The sequence below is a fragment of the Lycorma delicatula genome, chromosome 4 (genome assembly GCF_047948215.1).
Source record: "Lycorma delicatula isolate Av1 chromosome 4, ASM4794821v1, whole genome shotgun sequence".
In the NCBI taxonomy this organism is placed as follows: domain Eukaryota; kingdom Metazoa; phylum Arthropoda; class Insecta; order Hemiptera; family Fulgoridae; genus Lycorma; species Lycorma delicatula.
Genome location: NC_134458.1, coordinates 120,399,239 through 120,425,103, shown reverse-complemented (window position 1 = coordinate 120,425,103; position 25,865 = coordinate 120,399,239). Strand labels below are relative to the sequence as shown.

At 28.6% G+C, this 25,865-nt stretch overlaps 1 protein-coding gene across 7 annotated transcripts in view; it reads left to right on the top strand.

The window, feature by feature from the left end:
* Positions 1-25,865, top strand: part of LOC142323826 (protein-tyrosine sulfotransferase-like) — a 1,177,394-nt gene that overhangs the window by 964,912 nt on the left and 186,617 nt on the right. Inside the window, exon 1 of one of the 7 annotated variants that reach the window (XM_075364085.1) lies at positions 8,867-8,885. The exons of the other annotated variants lie outside the window; for them this stretch is intronic. The gene's annotated coding sequence lies outside the window, so the exon portion shown is untranslated. Of the gene's footprint in view, positions 1-8,866; positions 8,886-25,865 lie in introns of those variants that run through there. 7 annotated transcript variants of the gene reach the window in all.

The following is a 25,865-nucleotide window of genomic DNA, read 5'->3' as shown; positions in this document are numbered from 1 at the left end:
ATTTCTTGTTGGACGGGAGGGGGAGAATAATGGAGAATTGCCATTATTTTAGTATAGCATATTTATTTCATCTATTTTACTGAGAATAGATTGAGGATTTAACTGTACAATTATATTTTATTTACGATTTTTCGTTCCGGTGCAGTAACACATCAACTCATCCACCAAGCTACATTACGCGTATTACTATTTAGTAAGGTTCATTTGATGTTTATTACGTACTACTGCTTGCTTATTTTCTTACTTTTACATATTCCGAAAGTAATATTTTTTTTAAAAATTCGCATTCTTAACCACTTTAAATGTTATACTGCATCAAGTCATAACTCAAAGTGCGCTCATACTTACATGCAAGCGTGTACTATTATTCTTTTTTTATTTCAGTGAATTGTTTTAATATAGAAAATCTGTTTCGTTAAAATATATATACTACGAAAGTTTTCCACGCTCTTAACTTTGGAGCTTTGGTTATATTAAGGAGGATATAAGATAATCTTTTGTATATGAATAGACCTGAAATAAGTAAAAGAATGTTTTCCTTATGAAAACATTGTAGAGATGAGAAAAGATAACGTCTTCATTGTGCTTCACAAATAGTTTTTTTTAATAAAAAAAAATGACGAAACTGATCTCTTGTTTTTTTTCTTCATTTTTTACTAATACTGAATCTTAAATGAAATTCATGTATATATATGTATTTATTTTTCATGTTAGCGGCTACTTTACTTTACAATATATGTAAAGTTGTTTAAATATTGTATGATATCAACTCGTTTCTCAAAACATTATCTATCCGGTGGGACTAGTATGAGTATTTTCTATCAGAAGTATTTCACTCGAGGGAATTCCAAGACGGATAGATTTTCTAAATTTCGTAAATCATAGACATTTCTTAAATCCCTTTCTTGTGTTCAATTTCTACTCTGGACGCTCTTCTTAGTTCTATTTTCTTCCGTTTTACATATAAATTATAATTTTTAAACTAAAATTTATAATCTTTGAAAATGACAGTATTTTTATTACGTGGTTAACAATTATTTTTTCTTACAAAATATAAAAAAGGATGGAATATAGTCGAGTAATTCGGAAACGCTTCGATTATACGTACATTTCGTTTAAATATATTCTATTTAACTTAATTCGGTATCCCAACATTATAAAACTAAAATATCAGTGCAACGTAAAAATACTCTGTCGAGTAAGTGCTTCAGAAGGTATTTCCTGTTTTAATTAAGAAAGAAGGATGTTGAACTTATGTAATGATTTTTTAAAATAATATTGCTTTCGGTGCAGCTAGCTTTCAGTGTTTTTTTACCTTCTTGTACGAAGTAAAGGAAGTATTGTGATCGCGAAAAATTTCAGTTTTCTAGATTTCAACGGAAATATTCATTTTCACCATCCCTGAATCCATTTTGACTAGTTTTGGCGAGACGTCTGTACGTATGTATGCGTCTCTCATAACTCAAAAACGATTAGCGGTAGGATGTTGAAATTTTGGATTTAGGACTGTTGTAACATATAGTTGTGTACCTTCTCTTTTGATTGTAATCGACTGAACCAAAAGTGTCCAAAAAAGCTCAAAATCCAAAACAATTTGGATTTTGAACTTTTTCTTAACTGTAGTAATAAGCTCTTGTTGAGAGCTTTTCAACGATATTTCATAAGTGGTATTTATTTTCATTGGTTCCAGAGTTATAGCCAAATGAAATTTTAATTAATGAAATATTTGGATCTTAGGGAAAGGCACATTCAAATCAGACTTCCATCTCCTTTTTTTTTAATTTAAATATATTGATTTATTAATAATTATTAACCTCTGATTGTAAAAAAAAAAAATTACGATGAATAATAATTCAATAAAAAACAAAAAATATGAATAAATATCAGAAGTTTATAATGAAATAAAATGTTATATACTTTCATTTAAAAAAAAAATGTGTAGATGTAATTTAATAGGTGTACAAGCAAGTCATGTGTTGCCCACATCAGATGTTTTTGTTGTATTTCATGTCATGTTAGTATCACGTGTTCTTTTATAATACTGCGAGGTCTGTATAGCGTTCCAATAAGTACATTATACTTGTGTTTTTCCTAGTTCCTTTTCATTTATTTGTTGAGTTCTGACTGCATCAATTGCTTATCACTACTACTTTCCAACAACCCATTTTGATATCGTTACCCATAATTTTTGTGTTTTGGAAGCGTGGTCACAAAAAATAAAAGCCTCAAGTAGACCGAAACGAAAAAATTTCAAAACTGATTATTGGAACACCACCCTCCTTTCCTTCATACCAAATTACATTTTGGATTATTACGAAACTAAAGCACTATAACTAAACTAGCTCACACCTGGCATGTTCGCAGAAATTAGACTTGAGTTACAAACTTGATGTTTTGCGACCATTTAGAAACCAGCTCGCACCTGGTGGTGCCCAAAATAATTTTGGTTTTTAACATGTTCCCCGTTAAGTTAACAGAATGAAAAACTTGAAAACGTACCCAAATCCCATTGTTTTGCTTCTAACTTCGGTTTCAGTTAATCGATTCGCTTAAAAATCAATGGGGGCTCTATTCCCAATAGGTTTATATTACCCCAACAAGTTTCATCAAATCGGTTAAGATTTGCGTTCGGTAGAGCAGACGAAAAAATTTTATATACATACATACTTATGGTATATAATCATTGCAGAATCGTGTTCAGAGGACTCCAAGACATAAAGAAAAGTGGGTTTGCCTCCCCTCAACTCCAACTTAGAAAATTTGATCGGTCACACTAGCGATTTCTACAAATTCTTGGGAAATCCACTAAAAAAAAATGTAATGCTTGACTTTGTAGATAAAGAACATAAGCATTTTAAATTTATATTTCTTTCATCACTTTCAATTGGACTAGTTGGCTCGTTATTATATGAAAAGACTCAATACAAATCCTTAATACTATTTTTAATTGCTTAATCTTTTTACTTTACTATAAAAAAAATTTTTAATTTAAAAGTAAAGGCTATTTATGTGTTCAAAAACTCACTCTATTTTAGGTAGCTTTCTTAAGAAATCTACCTATTGCAATGAATACCATGAATCGACTTCCGGAAAATTTCGACATATCTTCGCGTTTCACATATACTAGACCCCAAAACCACCGTCAGTTCAAAAGTTTATATATACATTTATATATTTATTTCCCTTTCTTGTGGACACGATGACTGTCGTAATTTTGCGCTAATCACTTTCAAATTGATAGATAAAATATAACGACCTAAAATCTCGGTCGAGTTCGTTAATGAGCAAAATCGGACCATGGGGATGGAAATGGGGACTTTTCCATCTCCCCCCCAAAAAAAAAAATCGCTATAACTTTCTTATCACGTAAAATATCGAATTCGTTTCAAATTCCTACTGTTTTCTTTGGATAAGGGCCTACAACTTATCTAAGTAAGGTTTTATCACCAACCATTGGCCTAGGGGATGGAAAAAATGGGGTTTAGAAGACAAAAAACATCTTACCTCACTTAATGGGCACAGTATCGAATCGGTTTAAAGTTAGTCCTCTAAACATTACCTAAAACTTTTGTCTGAAATAATTTTTGATATGACCAACCCTTACGGCAAGGGATTAAATATTGCTGGAATTGTAAGAAGATGGGGCTTGTCGTATGCTAAGCATGTAAAACTTTTTTCACATGCAACTATTGTCGTATTGATTAAATTTTAAGTTTTTTTGTAACTCTAAGGTGGAACTCTTTTTTTTTAACACCGGTGAAATTTACCGCCGTCTTTGGGCGTGCCGAAGGGATTTTTTTTAATCTCAGTTTTTTACTTATTAGATTTTTAAAAATTTCATTGCCATGGAAAACCTTTAAAAAGTATTTCTTTTTAATTTAATTTTCAACATGGAAAACCCCTCTTATAATTGTTACATTAATATTCAACTACATGAACAAATCTTTATAAGCGAATTAAAGAGTGTTTGTTAATTCAGATTTTTATTTACCGTATTTGTCTGTTTATTTTATTTAGCATTAATAACATGACCGTGCTTTAACTTAAGCTTTTGTCAACAAAATAATCTTGTTACATTTGAATTATTATGTACTGAACTTGTATCCCAAACCTCAATGTAGTCAATCCCTAACGATCTATCCTAACAGCCTTAACCGGTTGATATCCGTTGACCACGATTCTCTATCACATTATGCTAAACATAACATGTTACCTGGCTTTCTAATTTGTTGTGTTTTGTATTATACATCTTCTGGACAATCTGTGGTTCTGTTTTTGTTTACATTCATGTTGTTGAAATTATATTTGTGTAAATCTGCATAAATTATCTTTCTTCTCTCTGTGTGTGTATGTATGTGTGTGTGTGTGTGTGTGTGTGTGTGTGTGTGTGTGTGCGTGTGTGAATATTTCACTGTCTTTAGCTCCTTGTGTGTAGATTATAGTATGCATGAATGAATAATTCTTATTATTTATTGGTTAATGTTTTAAAACCATAAAACAATCATTTTTAACGACTGTCTCGTCTTCTTTATAGAAAGCTGTTTATTCAGTTGACTTAATTACAGCTGATATTTAATATATTTTGTTATTGTTCACTGTATTGTTCACCCTTTTTTATAACTAAAGATAGTCATGATATCAAAAATATCATGAAAGTAAAATAAAATATAATAAAAATATACAAAATACAAAATATCTATAAAAGTAGGCTTAAAAAAGACTTCAACGTTTATAATTGTCACTTTTTTTCTGAAAACTTATTAAAGGTTTAAACAAGCTTTGGAATTTTTCACTTACGAAAAAAAAACTTGGCAAAGTATTGATTGCATGACTTTCCCGGCTATCCCGGTCAAGGCATGATAACCAAAATAAGATTTATGCAATCAAAATGACCAAATTTCGAAAAAAAATTTTTGATTTTCGGAGCTTCATTAATCTGTGGGAAAAATTTAGGAAACATTTTCTATGAAGAAGTATTGCTAACAAAAAGAAATTATATTTTAAAAAAATTTGATAAAACTATAAAAACTAAAAAAATTTAGTTTTTCTGCTATTACTCAGTAACTAATTTAGTTTCAAACTTCGTTGGGAGGTCTTAAAACACTCATTACATCAGGCCTCAGATAACCAACATAGCACCGACTACCCCCACTCTTCAAATCTTTGAAAGTTTCAGGACCTGTATTGACCGATCTGTTACTCTGAAGAAGTTACATACACTGATATTTTTTTATAAATTGAACAAGGATTTAATTTTTATTTATCGTTATTATTCTCATAAACATGAGTTTTATGAACACTGACTGGTCCAGGGAGCAGAGTCCCCTGGCTAGACAGGAAGGGCGAGCGAAGCGGGCCCTGACCGGCCAAACATCAGCCGCGACGGGAAACCCAAGTATCCAAATAGCGCGGTCGACCCGTGAGTAGGATCCTAGTTCACACAATCAAACGTATTTGACGTAATCAAGTTAAAAAGAAGTAATTTTTCGAAAGAAAAATAAAACTTTAAATTTATGATGATTGGTGAATATAAATTAATTTTAGGAGAAAAGTAAGGAAATGTTGATGATAAAAAGCAAAAATCTCTATTGAGAATAGAAAATAAGGAGAAAAAATTGAGTTTAAGAGAAGAAGAGAGAGTAATAACGAATAATGTCCCAAACTCCAACCGGTGAATATTGAAAATAAGTTTACAGTAACTGACGTTTGACAGATTGCAAGTCCCTTGAGAAAATAAAAAGATGGGTTAGCGCTCGCTACAAACTCTTATCAAGAAGGAAGAGAGAAATTACGATAAAGAGATTTTTCAGTGAAAGAGGAAAAGAGAAATATTTAAGCGAGAAGTAGTATAGAAAAGTGATCGGTATTAAGAGCGTCATAACTGATAATCTGATTGAGTGTTATGTGCATATTCTCCAAAATAATAGTGAAAATTTGTATATTGTTTTGATACGTTACATTTTACTTCCGGTAGGATTAATAGTCTTTTATTTTAATTTATGTACGCGTATCCTTTATTAAACTAAAATTCAGGAATTTCTGAAAAGTTAAATACTAAAACCATAAATTTATACGTTCCAGTTGCTACACGAAGTTTGACTAAAATTCCAGTTGAGTGCTTGCTCATTTCAATTTCTTCCGTTTCAACTTTAAAACGGAATAATCGTATATGTTTAAATTGCTGTTGAACTAATAATAAAGGCATCTTTGAATTCCCGTTAACTACAAATAGAACGATAAATGCTGATGAAATCTGGACATAATTTTGTCAGTTATATTGTTAACTAACTTTAACAACTGAATAAAGTTCTCAATTGAATTGAACCTTTATGTCTTTTTCATGTTTGTTGAACCTGTACAAGTTGCTAAATGAATCGATTTCGATGATGTTGTTGATGTCGATGCTGTTTATATCTAGAGAAAAATCATCTCCTGGTGATCGTGTGTATTAAATGAAAAATTTAATTATCTACTTTAGATATTTTATACATATTTTTTTATTCAGATATTTTCATTTTATTTTTGTTGTCATTATTTGTGTTATTGGACTGATTGGTGGAAGTGTAAAAATTTACAACATGATTTTATTCTAAAATAAAAAATATTTAAATATATTGATTTATTAATAATTATTAACCTCTCATTGTAAAAAAAAATTACGATGAATAGTAATTCAATAATAACAAAATAATCTCAGAAGGTTTTAATGTAATAAAATTTTGTGTACTTTTCATTTTAAAAAAATGTGTAAATGTAATTTAATAGGCGTATAAGGAAGTCATGTGTTGTTCACATCAATTTTTTTTTTTACAAGAAGAACCTTTTTAATTAACAAAAAGGTAAAATATTTCATTTTTCATAAAGTATTCTATTAATTTTAGTTCAAAGAAATGAAATTGTTTCCCACATTTTAGTGATGTACAATAACAGTCTCACTTGTTTGTACGTTATTAACTACGTGAGTGTTAAAAAGTAGTGAAACGTTTACACAGATAAACTTTTTATATATTTACCGATACCGTGGCGGAGTAGTAGCACCCGGCCTTTCATCTAGAAGCTTCTGAGTTGAATTAATGGATTATTTCATTACCATATTAGTAATGTATTTTTCTTGTTATTTTATTTGTCGTTTATAATTTAAAATAATGGAAAATTATGAAATAATTAGTCAACAAAACTGATTATCTGTAAGGTTTATTTTTTTAAATTATTAAAAAAATCCCTTTCGGCACGCCTGAAGGCGGAGGTAGATTTCAGCGGTGCTAAGTAGGGGATAAAAAAGATTTCCATCTTAAAGTTAAGAAAAACTTCAAATTTACTCAATACGACACTCTTTGCATGTGAAAAAAAGTTTCAAGTGTTTAGCATACGACAAGCCCCATCTTACAATTTCAGCAACATTTTGGTCATCCCTTGCCGTAAGGATTGTCATATCAAAAATTGTTTCAGGCAAAAGTTTTAGGTAATGTTTAAAGGGCTAACTTTAAACCTATTCGATACTGTGCCTATTAAGGGAGGTATTATTTTATTTTCTCTTCGAAACACCATTTTTTCCATCCCCTGGGTCAATGGTTGGTGATATCAAAAAACTTTACTTATATAGGTTTTAGGCTCTTATCCATACTATAGTAGAAAAACTTTAAACGTATTCGATTATTTACTTAATAAGAAAGTTATAGCGATATTTATTTTATTTTTTTTGTTGTTTGAAAAATGCTTTTCAACTCCTCTCAAACCCCTCTTTCTTTTCAAACCTTTTCTTAAATTCTCCCTCAAATCTTTTCAAACCCCTCTTTTTCACCACCATGGTCCGATTTTACCCATTACCGAACTCGACCGAGATTTTGGGTTGTTTTATTTTATGTATCAATTTGAAAGTGATTGATTTAAAATTACAGCAGTTATCGTGTCCACAAGAAAGTTAAATATATATGCATTTATAAAGATACTTATATATAGAAACGTATAAAGTTTTCAACTGACGGTGGTTTTGGGGCCTGGGGGATGTGAAACACGAAGATACGTCGAAATTTTGCTGATGTCGAATCATGGAACCCATTACAATAGGTAGCTTTCTTATGAAATTTACTTAATATTACTTAGATTTTAAGCATATAAAACAATTAAGAGAATTTGTAGAACAAGGTTTCGTTATTGTTTTTACCGACTTTTCGAAGAAATGTTCGGTATTATTTTCGGTTGCATGTTGTGAGTGGGGGTTGAAAATGAATTTTCTATACGTTTTTTGGTGTGAGTAGTACAAAATACCATTCATTTTAATAGGCGTTTCCATATATATTAATAGGCCTATGTATAAAACGTTGTGGCTTGAAAATCTTCAAAACTATCCTGTTAATTTCACTGGAATTTAGATGTGCTGTAGTAGTGTATCTGAAGTTGTGCATGTCAAAATTTGAGGAAGATTGTTTGAGTTGTTCTTGAGTTACGCTCAATTTAAGGCAAAAATTTTATGGCTCTAAATCTCCAAACATTTTGACCAATTTCATTGAAATTTAGATATGCTGTACTAGTGTATATGAAGTTGTGCACGAGAAAATTTTATTTAGATTGGTTGTGTTGTTCTTGACTTAAATTTAAGGTCGAAAATATTTGAGAGGAACAAGTTAAAAGCGTGGTCCTTTATGATGCTGCAAGTTGGAACCTTTACAATTTTTTATCTGCAGTATCTATTTGTTAGACATGAAACCAATTTTTAAAAAAATTAAGTATTAAAACCAAATTAAAATTCGGTCGGAACCGTCGGTCCGAACTGAGCAAAAGTCGGTCAGAACTGGGCAATAGTTTATTATTATTATTATTAATTTCTATTGTTTGTTTTACAGGTAGGTTTGAACGTATTTATTCTTCTTCGACTTCATATATTCGTAAGTAAAAAGATTTTTATTACCTAGTTGTATTGTATAAATTATTGTAATTGTTTGATAACTCAAACTCATATTGTCATACTGTCATTAACGTAAAAAAAAATATATATATTTTATTTTAACTTGTCAAATATTTAGTTTTCATTTCAAAGCTGCATTCTTGTGATCGGTCAAAAATTTGATTTTAAAGTTTAAATAGATGTGAATATTTTTATCTTTATTAATTCCATATATTTTATTTCATTATTACCAACCTGATTGTACCTTAAATATATATATCTTTATAACAAAGATGAGGTGAAAGAAAAGATTTTTAGTTCTTTGCAGGGAATCGAAGTCAAAATTAACTGATTTACTGACCAGTGCTTACTATTTTATCGCTTATCCTGTCAGTTCATGGCGTGTGTTTAATAGAAACTTCGTTAAATTGGATATGTACACGCTTTCTAGCTGGATTAATTTAATTTGACTGTTGCTCTAAAGATGAAGTTTATTAAAACTACTTTTCTTTTATTTTTAATAAATTTAAAATAAAAAATTCTTAAAATTCTATAATTATTTTACTTTTTTTAATAAAAGTTTTGAAATCTAAGTTTGTGTGTAGGTTAAAAAAAAGAAATAATAAAATTTATTTGAGCAGCAACTCACGTACTGTAACTTTCTTTATAATTCAATCACGAAAAGTCAAATTAGTCTGTCCTGTTTTTTTTTTTTTTTGTACTCTGCCATGTGTGCATTTGTTTTATTAAGATAACTAAAGTTTTAAATGAATTGGTGGAAATAAATCCTCTTAACGTTCTACCCTTCACTGTTACGCAGTTAATCAGTTACGAATAGTCATATATGTTTTCTGAGTTTTGCATAGATTCTATTTTGTATTTCACTTCGAAGGACTTGCTGTATATATATATATTTTTTTTTGTATGCGTGAAGGGCACCTCGATGCAAGGAAGTGCTACTAGTGATCGAATGTATTATTAATTTTCATTTACATTGATTTTTACTTTGATTCAATAGATTCAAATTACTTCATTCACTCATAAATGAATCGTTCAGCTGTTGTAACCTTTCTTATATTAGAAATGATCTTTACGCATATCTAGACTTTTTCTCTTGTTAGTACTGACGCCCAAAAAATTACGCACTAAAAACATATTTTTGCAAAATAGATATTTTATAATATTAACTAGCTTCACCCGCGCTATATGGTTACTTGAATTTCCCGTCGTGGTTAGGGGATGTTTAGCCGGTTAGGATTAGGGTTCGCTTCGCTCCTGCGTTCAATAAAGTCATACTTGTGAGATTAATAATGATAAATAGAAATTAAAGGCTGTCCAGTTGATAAAAATTATCTGTCTATTGTAATTTCTTCAGAGCAACAGTTTGGTTAGTACAAGTCCCTAACTAGTTTTTAGATTTCTTGTCGCGGCTTCGCTCACCAAATACATAATCAGAATTACAAACATAAATTACCATCACAATGTTACCAAATCTCATAAAGATTGATTCAGTAGCGGTAGGCAAAAATGTAGAGAATAATTTATGCTTTTTATCCTGTAAAATATTAAAGTACAAAAACCTGAAAATGGTTTTTAGATATATATCGGAAGAGTATTTGCAAGCCCAAATTCGAAACTTCAAAAAAAAATTTTCTTAGGGTTCATTTACAGCCTAAGAAGAACATGTATACAAATTTATATATATATATATATATATATATATATATATATATATATATATAAAATAGAATGTGAGCTCTCTGATAATAATTCACCGTTTCTGGAAGTTTATTTTGGAATATGTATTATGCGATAAATTCTACTTCTAATTTTAGACTTATAGGGAATTTACTTTTGTATTATGTTGTTTGTCAAAGATTTTAACGAACTGACGTAAATGATTCTCTGAAATAGCAATTTTCAACAAAATTTAATGAGGTTAAAGCCGATACTAATTTTACAGTTTTCATTTTCTCTAACTTTTCAGTTAATAATAATACAACATTAAAGTGTATTAAGTTCAGTGAACTTGCCTGAAAAGTCTTTCAGTTAGTTGAACGATAAAAATCAATTTAACTTCTCTTATATTTTTACATTGTATTTGTATGAATGTGTGTGTGTGCGCGCACGCGCTTAGTGGAAAATTTGTGTTTAAAGTATTTTATTACAGTTTAATATAAGTGTCTTTCCAAGTAGTTCAATTGAAAAAAGAAGATATTTTCAATGAAAATGAAATAATATTCCATTTTAAGAACGAAAAGGCCTTTACTGATTTTTTTCTATTAGCATATTACAACACCCTTTTTTTGTTCTTATCCCTATTACTTATGAAAAATCTTTCAATATTTTTCAGACCTTTTTTCTCCCATTTTTTATTATGCTTTTTTTCACCTTTATTATTAGATTTTTGTTTTATTCCATTTTTTTCCATTCCAGTACCTTTTTCTGTAAAATTATTTTCTTTTTCTTTTAGTTTTTATTTCTCTGTAACAAAATCAATAAATAATCTAAGTATGATATTTTAAGTTTAAATTTCATTCTTTCTTATTTAATGATATCTATGGTATTTTAATTGTACCTAATCATTTACTATTATTATTTTATATAAGAATATGATAATGTTTGTATTAATAACTATGAAAAATTTGTGAAGTGACGGGAGACGGATTGATCTTTGTCTCTTATGACCATTCCGCTTATGATATTCCCTGACAGCTTTCAGCACCCTTCAGTTGACATAGCTATAAGTTCAAGGTCAAGTATTACAATATACGTAGGAGGTACTTCACTTGTTTATATTAATACAGTCGTAGTCTTTTTGTGAGTTAGGTCATCTTCTTTGAACCTACTGCCTATTAGCGAATTTGATTTCATAAGGTTACACGTAGCTTTTTCTTGAGTTAATTTTTCCTTTTATATTTATTTTATAATTTTATTCACTTTTTCAGTAAACTGATACTAATATATATATATATATATATATATATATATATATATATATATATATATATATGTATGTATATGTATATATAAGCTGGTTAAGTATTTCATGACTTTCCCGGCACGCTGGTCAACTATAACTTTAATAAAAGTAATGAAAAAAATTGTTTCTCATTTTGGGTCAGGGATATAATATAGGTGCCTTAATTTTAATAGCCCTTTAAGTGATGAAGAAAAATACTAAAAAAAATCTTTTTAATAATAAAACCAAAAAGAGTTACAGCTAAAAGAAAATAAAAACAAAATATATATATATATCCACCTCAAGAGGTGGGGAATAAATTAAACACTTTTCTAAAAGTATTCATGTATAGGTTAGGTTTAAGTAATTTGCTTAAGTAAAATCTTTTCTAAATCTAACACTCCCCTTTAATAAAAGCTAAAATAACAAAAATAAATTTTTCAAAAAAACTTTTTCTGCAGTTTAGATCCAGGATTAATAATTTAAAAAAATTGTAGAAATTTCTTGATAGCTCTACTTATGAGATATAAACTTTTAAAAGATTCTTGAAAAGTGTTTACACCGAAGGGAGGTGGAGAAAAGAACAGAAAACATATATTTTAATTTTAAGAGGTGGGGGTAAATTTAAGTAGATGTTTATAATTTTAAATTAGATACGACTAATTAATTGGTTCCCTTGGAATTATTTTCCACATTCGACTATTTTACGAAGAAATTAGGCACTTTATAAGTTCTAGAATAATAAATTCTATTCCAATGTGTTTATTAAACTTTGAAGACAGTTAGCAATTATGTTAGTAAGGAACCATCATGATTCAACTCGTGAGAAAAAAAAACATTCTCTGGTCTTGGATTCGTAATAAAAAAAATAAATTAAAAAAAAATTATTTCCTTAAACCCACTTATTGATTTTGTGTCAGTGAATGGTTTTACATATCTCTTCTTCTTAATCGTGAAATTAAAATTTTACATAATAACTGAAAATCCACAGGATACAATTAAAACACAATATTAAAAATGCAAGGGAGATACAAAATTCAAACAATTAATAGTAAATACTAGGAATTTGTTTTATTCCATATTCTTCTTTTTCTTTTTACCACGAATTTTTTTTTTCACCAATCAGCTCCACTGTCAGATTAAGGAATTTACTTACCCCTCCATCTTATAAAAAATCGCTTTCTATCAAAAGCTTTCGTCTTTTTTTAAGACATTTAACAGTCTATTATGTTACATTGGTCCAGACTACCACGTACCTTGGTTTTCCTTAACATCTCACCATATCTTGTAGCTATTGCAGTAACTGTAAAATTTATTAACTTCACAGATTTATATCTATTTATAATTATTATGTTTGTACGTGAAGAAAAGTTACAAGATATAATCAGAATAACGCATTCTCCTAATCAATAATAATACAACATTTTCCTAACTAATCAGAATACTAAATTTTCAGCTTCAATGATGAATTATTTCATCTAACAAAAAAAACTTATTTCGCTTTGTTTTCCCCTCTGTTCGCCATTTTATGTTTTTAAAAAAAAAATTGTCATAAAAACGGATTGAGATATTTGGTATATTTGTAACCAACATCTTCTACAAAATAAATAAGTCTAATAACTTTATCTTTGAAAATTACAAAATGGCGGCCGTTTAATTTAAGAAAATACTCTAAATACTTGGAAAATTCCCGTGTAGGAATAAATGTTTTTAAACAAAATAATAAAATTAAAAATTATATTTACAAATTGAAAAAAAAAATAATTTGGAATTTTCTATTTATCGTTAGAGATTTTTTAAAGCGCTAATGCTTTATTTACTGTCATTAGTTGGGTTAGACAACATTTAAGTAATAAGTTTATTATTATAATTTAATTGTCATAGATGTAAATCAGTTTCCAAGATTGCTTATTCATCGGTTGTCTTAGTACTCTTAATTTATAAAAGAATTTTAAAAGCATGTATTATAATTACATCCAATTAATGCGTTTTACGCTTAATAAATCTAATTTTTTTTTTGTTGGAAAATCTTGATAGTCATGCCGCCGTAAGCTACAGATCGATAATAAAATTGAAATAAAAATAACCAAACGGTGAATTAATTGAGATTGACGGCAAAGAAAGATTGATAATTGAAAAATAAATCCTGATCATTGACACTTTGCTCTCGATTATTTGTAACTTACATGAATGTTACTAAATTAGATAAGTAGCGTTGATGGATGATAGATAATTGGATGCACCTGTTATGGATGAAACCAAATAAGCGTAATATAATACTCATTAAATATGAATGCACTCTCTTCGTGTTATAATTTTAGCATAAATTTATTCTTAAAATGTATGCTAAAATTTAATTATTATAATAGGAAGAAAACTATTATTAGTGCTAATTTTATGATTTAATATCTATATAAGGTAATATTACTAACTTTCTTAAACTGTTTAGAAAAAAATTAAGTCATTATTAAAGATCCAGTAAGATTAAATTAACATTTCATTATCAATTGGCTCATATCTTTAATTTCAAATTTCTAACTGAACTTTCAGAAGGCATATGCCTATTAAATAAAATAAAAAATATCTCTGAATAATAAATTACAAATATGAAATACAGTTTCTAATTCTCTGTTTCATTTGATAGGAAAACATTTTCAGAATACGGTTTTGTATTAACTTTCGTACGATGGCTAAGTGAACAGAAAATGCAACCCACCATAAAGAGCAATTTCAAAATATTTAATAAATTTTTTCAAGATCGGTGGAATGTAGTTTCATCCAAAAAAATTTCTGTTTGTAAAAGATCTGATAATGAGAGGTACCAAAACTCGGAGTTTACGGTTAACAATTTTTTGTTTTTTTCTCTTAAACATAACAACTGTAATTTGGGAGTTATTTTATAAGATAATTATTTGTCACGTATCTCATAAGTAAAAATATTCTATGAAATTTTTTTTTACTACTATAAAGACAACATTTCTATAAATCATTTAATGATTGTTAACCGTGTATTAAAAATCAGTAAAAAGTATAAAGTTAAATAATTTTTTCCTAGAAAAAAGTACACCTGTTTTGGATAACTTTTATATTATATTGGATAATTTATTGGTGTCATTTTTCTTGGAGTCAGGTATTTGTAATTACTTGCGCACACCCACATGCACATATATGTATACATATAAAATAACATGTGAATCATTCATAATCAACGCCCAAAAAAATCTGTTTCAGGTAAACTGATGAAAATTTGTTACATACGTTCTTCTTACGGTGTAAGTGCACACTAAGAAAGAAATTTTTGAAATTCCGAGTTTAACGGATTAAAATAGAGTAAATATGAAATTTACTATTTTTTGAATCTCTCTGTAACAAATGAAAAGATATCAACTTGACTTCTATGTGTGTAATCTTCGTGTAAATATTTAAAAATTCAATTTCTAATTTTTTTTGAAATTCCGAGTTTAAAGGATTAAATGAATTTTTGAACTTTTTTTGGAGGAACCCGACTATTTTTTTAATTTATCGGTAACAAATGAAAATATCAACTTGATTTTTGGTAGTGCAATCTTCATGTGAACATATAAAATCCTACTTCCAGATTTTCTGAAATTTGAAGGGGTGAAGAAAGGTATAAACATTCGAACAATAATTGCAAATTTTCCTCATTTCCGACTATTAATAGACAAGATATTCGATAGATTTGGGCTTGCAAATACTCTTCAGATAGATATTTAAAAGTCATTTTCCGTTTTTTTTTTTAATTTCGACTTTTTATGGGATGCACCGGTGTACGCCGCAGTGGCTCAACAAACACAGCCATTGCCATTGTTACTGTATGTGCGATGTGACTGGTTGCATCTACCTCCGGTTACTTGACTGAAAAACATAAAATCAAAAAACCTGACCACGAAGGGGAATGCAAATAACCATATAGAGCGGGTGAAGCCGCGACGGAGATGCTAGTACATATATGTGTGTGCAGGGGGAGGTAGGTTCTCTCGAATAAATAGAAAGAATTTGATTTTTAAAGAAAATGATTCATATAAACATGGGTTTAAAGGAAAATTTTACCTTGATTTTTGTGGACGATAATAGTATGCCTCAAATTCAAATCCATACTTAAGTTCTTGGAACTTAGATTAAGAATTTAAATGATGGTTTTATGTAGTGCCTTTTTTATCTGAACAATTTTTTTAAGAGAAGTACAAGATTTTATTAGACGTACATTAATTTTTTTTAAATTTTTAGTAAAAAAATAAAACTTAGCAGTAAAATTTGTAGAGAATTTAATTCTATGAAAATTTTTCTTAGTATCGTCAACGGAATTTGAAAAATGGTTTAAGAAATTTAACTTTTATTAAAAACAAAACAGATCGAGATAAGATGTAGAAACTGCTATATTACAATTTTAAACAGAAACTAGGTGATTTTTCTTAATGTACCTTAAAAAAAAATTATTTTTAAACATTAAAAAAAACATAAGCCAATCTCCGAGGCAGATTCGTAAGGCAATTTCTGCCTTACGTCGGAAGGTTCTGGATTTGAGTCCCGGTTAGGCATGGCATGTTTCATCAAACTCTAATTATTTATTTATCATTATCATCATCCATCGGCAGCTATTACAGTGCACCGGCCAGAATAAACGGAATATAGAGAAGTTAATTTTTATTGGGCTCCATTTTCTTATTTCCTAACATTGCAATCTGTTCAACTAGGGAACAATAAGCAACCCCCTTCCTGGCCCAATGAGATGAGTATGATGTGCATGAAATGAAGTGTGTGTAGTCTTGGTATAGGCTCATGCCGACTATTCCTGAGATGTGTGGTTAATTAAATCCCAACCTCTAAAGTACACCGGTATTCACTCTCTAGTATTTAAATCAGAAAAAAGCACATAACGCGAAATTAATTAAGCATTTAATATGTATACACATTTAATACGTATTTATTTATTCATTGTTCCAAGGATATAGTATATTCATCTTTAAAAGGATTGTAGGTATTTAAATCTATTTAAAAAATAAGACAAAAAAGATTAAATATAAATTTGAATAATTTATTACTATCAAATTAGGTTATTTAATTAATTGGTTTTTTAATGAATTTTTTTTAGTTAAAATTATTCATCTCGATTACTCATATATGTTCTTTTTTATATATATTTTAATATTATCCTGGAGATGTTAATTTAATTATTTACACTTATTTTTTAATTGTTTTAGCCATGTTAGGAAAACTCGTTTAATGTTTTTCCAAGCTCTGAACACACACCTAAACAGTATATATAAAATAAGAGTTTGACCGTTATGTTAACAAATTTTATACATTTTTAAGCTGCAAATTTATAAATTAATATAACAGTCTGTAATTTTTCTTCAAAGATGTTTTAACGTCTTTTTTACATTATTAAATTTAAATTCAATATTATTTTACATTTTTTTGAAAATAATTAATGTTCATTTTTTATTTATTTTCGTTATTTATTTAATTTACATGAAAATCATTGTTTAAATATTGTTCTATTATGGAATTAATTCCTTGATAAAATTAAATTTTTTTCCAACTTAAGATTTTTTAATCAGTAAAATATAAATTAATTACTGGAATAATTATTTTTAGTTGTATAACTGAATTATTTTTGACAATTATTAATAAATAAATTAAAGGAATCTCTATAAATGTCATACAGTATTATATTATAATATTATTATTACTTTCCTGGCATCGTAGCTCTTGAGCCATGTTGCAAAAAGGAGAAAGTATGGTAATCAGTCAAAAAATGGGTTATGGTTTTTTTTTCATTTCTCGATGTTTTATATCCCAGGGAACCCAAAAAACAAAACAACGTGAGTGTTAATGTTCGTATGTACAGTACGTATGTACAGTATGTACACGTACGTAGTCGAGAGTTCCAACGTTCAAATCCTAGTAAAGACAGTTACTTTTATACGGATTTGAATACTAGATCGCGGATACCGGTGTTCTTTGGTGGTTGGGTTTTAATTAACCACACATTTTAGAAATTGTCGACCTGAGACTGTACAAAACTACACTTCACTTACAGTCATCCCCATTCATCCTCTAAAGTAATACCTGACGGTGATTCCCGGAGGCTAAACAGGAAAAAGAAATTATATACGTACGTGTGTTGGCTTGTTTAAAGTTTAATAACTTTTGATTGGGTTAAACTGATTTTGATGAAATTTACAAACGGGTTGACTCATGTATGTGACGCAGTTTGTTGGTAAAATTTTAGTAGTAATATCTACAGGGGGTAGTTTTTTGGGGTCAGTTTTCTCAAAATTTTGCAAACTTAAGCCCACTTTATAGTAAGCTGAGTACATGCGTGCATTTAAAAAAAGTTACAATTTTTAAAAAACGTTTGCCCCAAAATTACCCCTCCCACAAGAATTGAAAAAGCTATCTTTTTATTTATTCCATATTTTTTACCCGATTTTTTAAAAAATGTTTTCCTAGGCATAATAGTAGTGAAACTGACCCAAAAAATAAATACCTTAAAAAATTTTACTTAAAATTTAAACCCATTTCGATTTTTTAACAGTCGTCATCACTATATAATATAAAAGTATATACGAGGCACTTTGAAAAGTTTTTGGCCTGACACAAAGACAGCACAAGTATCACCAAACGACTGTTTATATTTTTCAAGTTTTATCCTTTAGATGAAGTTTCAAATGCGTTTGTTTAGTTGCTTGTTTGGGCGATCCAGTAAAGCGAAGAAATTATGCCATTTTCTGAAAAATGGATAAAATTGAAGTTTTACCTGTTATAAAAGTCCTTTGTTTTAAAAATATTAACCCAACGTACTTACAAAAAGAGTTAGATTCCATTTTAAAGGATTCTTCTCCTTCATTTATGACGATAAAAAAAATAGACTGCTGAATTTAAACGTGGCCTTATATCCATTCAAAATGAACGTTTGGGACGCTCAAAAACCGCTACAGCAGACGAAATAGTCAAAAAATTCTACAATGACATATTAAATGATCGTCCACTGAAACTTCGCGAGCTTGCTAGCTTCACAAACATCTCGATAAACTGTATATTTTACATTTTATAAGATTGTTGACAGTAGACTGAAAACAAATTTGACTGGACACTTCTCAAGATGGGTTTTTCAGACTTATTTAAACACAATTCTTCTGAGTTTCTTCGACGTTTTGGAACAGTAGATGAAACACGGATTCATTATTATACGCCAAAAACCAAACAGCAGTACATATATTGGGTGAGAGCAGGTGAAAATGCGCAACAGAAAGCGAAACTGTTATATCTGCTAGAAAAGTCATTGTTTTCTAGGATTCTTGTGATGTGTTATTCTAGACTACCTCGAAAAAGGCAAACCATTACGAAGAAGTATTAAATTTCTGTACTAAACTTGAAGGATGCTTTTCAGCCAAACATCCACATCTGGCAACAAATAAAGTGTTGTTTCACAACGATAATGCTTCTCCAAACATATGTCAAGTTGTTGCTAAAAAAACTCTTTGACCTACGCTTTGAAGTGCTTTCACATGCGCCATATTCGCTGGATCGGCTTCCAGCTATTACTTCTTCTTGCCAAACCTGAAGAAATGGCTCGCTGGACGAAGATTCACTTCAAATGATGATTTCAAAGCTGATTCAACCGTTTATCTTGTACGGTTGAACTGATCGCATTATAGTGAAGATATTAAAAAGCTGGAATGTGGTTGGTTAAAATGTTTGGAACATTTTTTTTTTTGTTAAAAGAATCCTGTGTTTTCTTTGTCAGCCCAACAACTTTTCGAACAATTCACGTATATAAATGAAAATGAGAAATCATTAAAAAAAATGAACAAGTAAACAGAACTTATAAAACGTGAAACCAGTAGGGCTTTTAAATTAAGAGGTAAAAGTATGAAACAGTTGTTTTACCAATCCCATTACTACGATTTTTGAGCGAAATCTTATTTTCTAATTTATTTTAATTACCTTAAAGTATATTACTTTATTTATTCTTAGCTGTGTAAATAAAATACATACTTTACATTCTAAACATATATTAAAGTTTATAAAAAAAAAAAGTAATAATAAACTGTAACTTTCTAGTCCTTAAGAAAAAGGTTTAAATACTAATATGTAGAAGATTTTTAACCTCTTTAATTAACAAAAATGTATGTGTCTTTAAAAAATTTGTGTAGTTTTATGTTTAAAACTATACAGTTACTTAGTTTAAAACTATACTATACTATAATTTGTGTATTTTTATGTTTAAAAATAAATGTCAGTTAATAACTTCAACCGAGATTTTCCTGGTTTTTATAAATTTATGGTTTGCGGCGCTAATGAACGATTTATTTTAAAAGGAAATACTACATAAAAAAAATTTCGTAACCGCTTATCAATTTTATGGTTGTTCCCTTAAAAAAAAAAAACATCGGTAAAATTTATTCTGGTGATGTTAAATTGATTTTTGCTCTACGTTAATAATTTCTTTATTCAATTTACTTGTATAAATGGAACATATATATAAAATGTTTAAACTTAACAGCCGACAGCAAATAGATTATTCTCATCGGTAAGCTATTTGAAATGAATATTTGTATTCAGCAGACATTTATAATATATAGGTATTGTTATGTCATGCATAAATGTTAATGTACCATAAATAAATTCGAATGTAAATGCAGAAGTGGGTGGGTGTTTTGCTGTTAACTGGTACTGATGTTATGAACGCACGAGTTAAAAATTAAATTCTTGTTGCAGTATGGTTAAACTAAATTTTATGTTTAGTATTGTGTTTATTAAATACAGCTGCGTGTTAATGTTGTTATAACATTACTTAGTCGTGTGATAATGTAAAGAGTGAATTGTAAAACGGAATAAGGTACACATTACTATCCCATATTCAGACTGCTTATGCATTAAGATGTGTATTCAATTGCTGAAGCCAGTCGTACTTAAACTTCATGTTGTAGTCTGATTTTCAGAATTAAAGTTTACGGGATAGATCATAGCTTTTTTAACATTTGCTCTTTAATTTTAAGATCTCCTACTGCTTATTTAGTTTATTATCTTTTTTTAAATTTACATTACTAAAATAATTTTACGTATTAAAATTTAAATTAATTTAATAATATTATTTAATTAAAATTTTGTAAAAATAATTAGCTTATCATCGAAAGATTGTAGACATTTTCTACAATCATCATCATCAATGCTTCTACAATCATTTTTCAGAATTGTAGATACCTCTATAATTTCAAAAAATAAGTTTTTTTAATGTTTAAACTAAACCGAAGGGAGATAGAGCAAAAGAAGAAAAAACTTATATTTGAATTTTAAGAGTGGGGTTGATTTTCTGAAAACGTGATCTTTTTATTATTTAAAAAGACTTAAACAAATTTGCCTTAATAAAGCATTTTTTTAAAATGCTTCTGAAGAAAATCTAAAGTGTTTTTTTTTACAATATACCCCATCTTAAATAATTAAAAAAAATAATAATACGATTAATGCCCTCATATATAGAGATATTCGAGCCAAATTTGATAAAAATCGCCTCGGTCAATCCTGATATAAAAGGACAAAAACAGTGCGAGATAATACATAGTTTTTATGTCTAGATGTACTTGGACTCTAAAACGTAAAGATTTGAAAAAAATAGTTACCATATTTTTGACATGATCACCATACTTTCCCCTTTAATATAGCAAAAATAGCCATATTCGCTGGGAATGTAGAATAAAAGTAAAAAATACCAAATAAATTGTCATTCTTGACATTCCCAAATAGAAATTTTGAAATTAAAATTTAAAAACCGTTTAAATCTCAATTCAGCCAGCCGATCATGACTTAGTTTATGTCTCTTTAAAGTTTAAATAAATAAAATTTTGCTCAAGAAAGATAAAAACGGCATGAACCTTAAATCAATCAAAATGATATCCAGTTGGTAAACAAAATTTTTAAAAGAAGTGAGACCAACTTAATTTTTTTATGTTTGAAAACTTTCACAAAACAATTTTTCATCCCCTCTTTTTTTTAGTATTGAATTTTCTCAGTCATTATTATTAAAGTAATCTTTTCAACTATCTAATTTCTGTTTTATTATGTATATTTTTTTTAAAGTATTTTTTTCTAATAAACTAATTTTGTGACCAGTTTCTTGACAATTCTAGGCTAAAACCGATTTATTTATGTCGTCTTCTACACGGTAGTCCATTTCAGCCAGTGATCCCGGGTTCGAATCCCGGTCAGGCATGGCATTTTTCGTAAGCTACAAATCTCCAATTTCATATTCCCATGTACAAGATTTTTGTAAGATTCTCTGATGAATTAAATAATTTTTAGTCAAAAATATCCGCTCTTTCTATGAGTTTAATTTTAACTCTATTTCTGAAGATAGAGAAATTTGTAATACTTTTTGTCATAACAAATACATGCTGATTTCTCCCACACAGGTAACCTTCAGGAGTACCTAATTTCCCTATCTGTGTTCTATCTTTCAGTTATAATAATTCAATTATTCTTAAGAGTAGTTTCAAAAAAAAAAAAATTAAAATGTAAATATCCCTTCTGGATATAACTTCAAATTCTATTCTCAAATTTTGTAAAATATTATTAAATTTGATGTACATTATTTTGCGAGAAATAAAATCATTCATTCTTCAGATAGAAATGAATTTTCTAGACGTAGCGACTATAGTAACTTTAAAAGTAGTGATTTTTTAAAATTTATTTTATCTTGTAGGTATTCTGAGGAAAATTTGAAATTTTTATCCATGATTTCTTTAATCCTTTTTAATTTTCTGAAATAAAAAAGAATTAGAAAATTTGATCAGAACAAATATTGACAATATTAAGTAATTTGATTGTTCCATTATACTCGTAAAAAACTCTGATGTGGACACCTCATGCTTCCTTGTACGCCTATTAAATTACATGTACACATTTTTTTAAAACGAAAAGTATATAAAATGTTATTTCATTAATAATTTTTGATACTTTTTCTTATTTTTTTCTATTGTTATTATTATTTATCGTAATTTTTTTTTTAAATCAGAGGTTAATAATCATTAATAATCAATATATTTAAATTAAAAAAAAAAAAAAGAGATGAAGTCTGATTCGAACCGATGTGCCTTCCCCTTGTAAGATCCAAATATTTCATTAATTAAAATTTTATTTCGCTATAACTCTAGAACCAATGAAAATAAATACCAATTATGATAAATCGTTGAAAATCTCTCAATGAGGGCTTATTATTACAGTTAAGAAAAGATCCAAAATCCAAATTTTTTTGAATTTTGCGGTTTTTTGGACACTTCTGGTTCATTCGATTGCGGTGGAAAGGGAGGTGCACAACTAAATGTTACAACAGTACTAAATCCAAAATTTCAATATCCTACGCCTAATCGTTTTTGAGTTATACGAGATACACACGCACATACGTACGTACGTGCAGACGTCACGCCGAAATTAGTCAAAATGGATTCAGGGATGGTCACAATGGATACTTCCGTTGAAATCTCAAAACCAACATTTTTCGCGATCACAATACTTCCTTTACTTCGTACAAGGAAGTAAAAAACTAAATTAGCAGATTTAGTTTTACGTAAACAAAAAGTTAATAGTGTATAATTTATCGTGTATATCAAAGAAAGAAATTCAGTTTTGTTTATAATTTTACTTTAGTTTCCTTTTTTGTTATCCTGAAGAAACCGTTGCATTAAGTTGATTTTTTACCCAGTGATTCTTATATAAATATCAATTATTTTTATTTATTTTGTTATCTATATGTTTAAAAGTTTTGATGCTAGGTTTAATGTTTTTTTTTTTTTTTTTTTTTTTGTCTGAGAAGTTGTCTAGCGTTATATTTAAATAATGATATTTTTAAACGTGATTACAAGTGATAAATTTTTTTGTTTGATTAAGTCGGCTATTGATTTTCCTCCTCTTAATTATATATAAATCCAAAAAAATCGTAAAATTGCGATGTAACATAAGAAATGCATTATATATTTCCTTTGAAGTTGGTGCTAGTAATGGATTTTATTATTCGTTATTGTTGTCTCCTCATCTTTCTTAATGAGAAGTTTCGTTTCGTCATTTATTTTTATCATCAGTCATCGGAGAAGTTAGTTCGTCATTTATATCAACGGCATACCACTGAATAATTATATTATTTTTTATTAATTTTTCGCAGTTTTAATTCTTTTCTTTTTTATCCTTCAGCACTGTATCGTACGTTTCTTAAAATAATTTTTAAATATAGATATATCATTCCAACATTTTATATGCCTATGTAATGCAACGAGAAAATTAATTTTCTTTGTTATATCATTTTTGAGTTTTCTTCATTGAGTCGTCTATTATCTAAATTATCATTTTTCTTATGTATTTTTTATAATGTAAAACAAAAATCAAATTCTAATCATAAGGAGAATTTCTTACATTGTATTACTTGAGTGAATTGAATCCAATTCAATTAATAAACGGTCTCAGTTGTCAGTGATTCAAGAAAACAAACAGAAAAAAATGTTATAAAAATGGTGTCTAAGTGCGTTTTTTTTATATATATTTTAACAAGTTCTTAGTAAAACAATTTATCAGAAATTAAAATAACTAATGAAAATTGTACAATTTTGTTTCATAAATATGTTAAAAAATTATGAAGGTAAGGTGAGTTAATAACTGTAGGTGAACCGTTCATTTTCGGTATTCTACAATGCTTAAAGTTCCACGTTCAACTCCAATTAATTTTAAATTTAATTTTTTACAGTTCTAATTTTCTTAGTGCTTCTTTATTATAAATTTCGCTAAAAAAAATTAAGAATTTGGTTGCCTAATATCAACTATAAATCTTGCAAAGAAAGACTTATTCACGAAATACCTTGATAAATGTGTAGTATGCGAAAGCAGTTTATGAGTGAAATGGATGGGAATTTGGAGTTGACAAGGCTTTTTTGGCTATGAAAGAGAAGTTGTTGAGTGTTGATGGTAACATTTTGGCTTATTTTAAATAAATACTTTGTTGACGTTGACATAAATGAATAGGTCGTTAGATTGTCTAAGGTGTGGTCAGAACAGAGAGACATACTAACTAATTTTCATTTACTCTTCTCTCTCTTTGTCTACAGTTCAACGCCATATGAGATATTTCAATTAAATTCTGAATTACCAAATAGTTATGTGGACAGAGTTGGATGAAATAACTAGCAAAGTTATCAAGGAAAGCTGTCATTGTCTTGTCTGTCACTCGGTATGAATGATGTTTTTTCTTTGGTGTTTCCTTTACAATTCAAGTATGCTTCATCTCTTTATAATGATGATAATCCGTCAGTTATTTTAAGTTATTGGCTGATTATTGCACCATCTTTATTCGGAAAAATGTTTTGAAAGAGCTGTATTTAATATACTACTTAAATAAATTATTCTTAATCTCAAACCCTTCAATTTTTCCGAAGAAAAAATTTTTTTTCTCTAATTTGTAAAATGCATAAGGCAGTGGCTATTTTTTGTGAAATATCCGAATCTTTGATTAAAAACTTGAACCAAACTCACAGATGCTGAAATCATGAGATTCTTCTCTCTCTTTTTTTCTGTTAAGCCTCCGTTTAGCACCGTAAAGTATCACTTCAGAGGATGAATGAGGATGATACGTATGAATGTAAATGAAGTGTAGTCTTGTACAGTCTCAGGTCCACCGTTCCTGAGATGTGTGGTTAATTGAAACCCAACCACCAGAAAACACCAGTATCCACGATCTAGTATTCAAATCCGTAACTGTCTTTACTAGGATTTGAATCTTAGAACTCTTGACTTCGAAATCAACTGATTTGCGGTGACGAGTTAACCACTAGACCAGCTCGGTAGACTATGAGATTCTTCTACCTTCCATCTTTGAAGTACATATTTGAAGAATATATTTTAAGACCCCGTATTGTTCTAGATTTTTCATCACATGGGCAAAATATTACGGTTTTTTTCTTCATTTTCCTAAAAATACCGGCTTCTTAAGACTTTAGTGATATAAATTGT